Here is a 3,527-nt window from a genome sequence, read left to right as displayed (position 1 = left end):
ACTTTGAATGAATTTTTATAGGTATATATTCTACTCTATGCCTAATATTTTATTATTTAATGACGTTAATAAAATGTCCAGCGTTATTGATAATTAAACAAAAACAGTTGACACTTGAAAAAGATAAAATATATGCTAAAAAATCTTGTGATATGCGTTATTTCATAGAAAATACTATAATTATTTAAATATACAACGTTATAATTATTTAAATATATAATGTCGTATAACGTATGTACATGCCCTTCAACCAGCAAGTATTGAACGACGGAATGAGCACACAGATAATCTAGATTAGATTGCATTTCTTTTTGCGGAATATTTATTCATGTGTTATTATGAGGAGTAAACGATTATATACGTAACTATACTTACAACATTATGTCTTTACTCTTTATACTAGGTACAAATGTGTCTAATGGATGCTTTTTACATGGTACTCACATGGCTTCTAACGACACGTGTCGACTTGAGTTGAAGCTGATAACTTTAATAAAATATTTTATATATTGAAGTTATACGCACAATCAGGGAAAAAATATAACTTATATAAAATTATATATTGGTAGAAAGTATATAAAATATATAAATATAAAATTATATAAAAAATTGACGTATATTACATACAACTATATGTACATAAGACAAGAATTTCGAAAATTCCAATAATATCCAAAAACTTTTGCGATTTCTTTCTAAAAAAATATTATAAAATTGATTAAATGTATTATAAGCAGACATTTTGAATAATTTTAATTTAAGGATAAATTATTTAAGGATAATTTATCGACAATGATTCCATGTTGCTGATAAAATAATATATTACATTTTATGCACCTACAAATCCACAGATATGCACTGGCTTCGACGAAGCAAGGCAATAAGAATATACGAATTATGGACCCGCTGTTGATGTGATTCGTTCTTTCCTTTACATTCTTTACATGTATTTATCAGAATATTTACGATGAGTATAAATATCTATCTTCTATACTACCTATATGCTAAATACAATTCTCTCGACCCGTCAATCTAGCTATAACGATTATCACTATTCTTGAGAATAATCTTTTCAAAATCGAATTAAATTAACTAAATTGCAATTTTTTAAATTCAAGAATGTTATTTAGTTAATTTTTTAAATTTAAATATAGAATTTTAAGATTCTAAATATATAGCGATATCAAAATTTACTTAAATTTACAAATATATATAAGAAAATTTGGTTTTTTTAGATCTCTTAGAATTTAAGTTCTCAGATTTAAACTTCGAAAAAGAATATAAAAATTCGACAATTTAAGTCTTCTTTTGTTGCTAAACTAGTACATTATACATACTTAAAATAAAATTGATATTTAAAATTTGAAGACAGTAAGACAGAAAATTTTAAAGTGCAGCGACAAAAATCACGCCTGCTTTCTCTCTACATTTACATTCTCCATTTTTCATCTGCTGCCCTCTTTTATTATTATATTTCATTCATCTATGCTCTAATCGTCTATGTTTAACTCGCATATTTCTGTGACAAACTTATCTCTAAAAAAATATATGTATTTATATTGCGCCGAAATCTCTCCCTTATTTCAGGCCACCTGTTATCGATCGCCAAGAAATCAGATCACAACAGAGGATTTCCCTACAACATAGAGATTTTGTGTTCAGGGCACCTATCATATAGAACAAATGAGAATGAATTTTGATCGGAATTATTCCGTTTTCTCTAGATTTCTATTGTGTTTAAAAAAGGGAATAATTAATTCCGATCGAAATTCATTCTGAATAATTCCATAATATATCCTTCTGAGCTTTTAACACTTCTGTCATTTCTCAATAAAGTTCTCATTTCCGTTGAACTGTTGTGCACATTTATTTCAGTGCGATTAATGTGTCCTCTATGCGAAACGTGCGAGCGTAACAATATATATACATATATTATAAGTATCTATATATGTATATAAAAAGAATTCTTCCTTAAACGTGTTCATGTTAATTTACTCACGATAAGAGGTATAAGTAATCCAACAGGCTAAGTTTCACACTTCTTGATGAAATATCTAGACTGATATAAAAATAATGTATCATGCAATGTAATAATACTGTAACAACAGCTGCGCCGTGATCCATGCGAGATTTACAAATTTTCTGATTGCTTCCTGAACTGGCGATAATCGCGTATCAAAATAGCAAAGAATCCGTGACTATTAAAATGAAAGATTAACTAGAACTGTACAGCTTACAGTAGAACGATTATTAATTTATAATGTGCCGCCAACGCATTTTCGCCAGTTCTGAATACTCTAATACTTAACTATTTGGCATAATAAAAGTTTCAAAAATCGAGGTACCGAAAACGGGCATTTTCTGCGGAGGTTCTTTGCTTCGAATTTCTGAATTCTGACCATTCCTAGATCTACTTTACGTATCTCGCTTAATTAACACTTAATTAATTTTAAATTTTATTTGCATTATAATATTCTAAACCATGACGTCCTATAATTTTATAGGATTAAATAAATTAAATAAATTTTTTAGAAAAAAAATTTATGGAATAAAATAAAATTTCAATGCGAACAGAATGTAGAATACGTGATAAATATGTGACAGAGTAGATGATTATGAATTCTAAATTCTCAGACTGCGCGTTCCACTTTTCTTCCTGTTTTTAAAATCACAGAATTTGGCCTAATAATTGCAAAAACTGTCGGAATCTTCATGACCTAATCATGGTGTTCATCTGACACAATTGCAAAAAGTTAACTCCGTTGATACATCAAAACGCCGTAAATCCACGATTCTGATAGCAGTATGGGCGACGGAAGCCAGAATCTCCGCCATCGCCTTGCCGGTTTCCTGCAACATGCTCTTTAGGTAACCCATGTCTTTTTGCAGTAGCATGCGAGGATGATCGAATTCCTGCGTACGATATATAAAAGTTCGCAGTTTAAGAGAGTTTATATCGAGAATATTATAAATAAAAAAGAAATGAAGCATTTTCTTAACGTAAAAAAAAAGTATTAGTTATATAGTCCAAGATTTTGTAATTCTGTATCAACTAATAAGTGGCTTACGCACCAAAAACTCTAATGAAACAATACAAAAATGATCAAAGGGTCAATTCGTAGGATTCAACAATAAAATATTTATATAAATCCACGTATAATTTACTTAACAAAATTACCTTTTTAAAAAAAGTAAAAAAGGCGCCAAGTGTGCATGTACCTCTTATAAAAAACTGTTACATAAACTAAAAAAAACCGTTACATAAATAATATAATTCAAGTGGTAATAATGTTAATTTTTTATTATAAATTACCTTTCAATAGTGCGTATGCATGTAATAAAAAAAAAATGAAATAAAATTTTAAAATTGCGCCAATTGCAAAACGAATATATATTTTCCCTGCAACATATAACACATACTATTGTATTTTGTAAATTGCGAAAAGAACATATATTTTATTGCAAAATATAACATCTGGAGACACTGGTAGTGTCTCGGCGCTAAGCCAAGCGCAGCGACACTGCCG

The 3,527-nt window shown here is 28.9% G+C and overlaps 1 pseudogene; it reads right to left on the bottom strand.

Annotated features, from left to right (window-relative positions):
- Window positions 1–2,730: 2,730 nt before the first annotated feature.
- LOC108760734 (probable multidrug resistance-associated protein lethal(2)03659) overlaps window positions 2,731–3,527 on the bottom strand; it is a 7,338-nt pseudogene continuing 6,541 nt past the window's right edge.

This window comes from Trachymyrmex cornetzi, unplaced genomic scaffold (assembly GCF_001594075.2).
Source record: "Trachymyrmex cornetzi isolate Tcor2-1 unplaced genomic scaffold, Tcor1.1 scaffold1082, whole genome shotgun sequence".
Taxonomy (NCBI): Eukaryota; Metazoa; Arthropoda; class Insecta; order Hymenoptera; family Formicidae; genus Trachymyrmex; species Trachymyrmex cornetzi.
The sequence above is the reverse complement of the archived record's forward strand: the minus strand, read 5'-3'. Positions and strand labels throughout refer to the sequence as shown.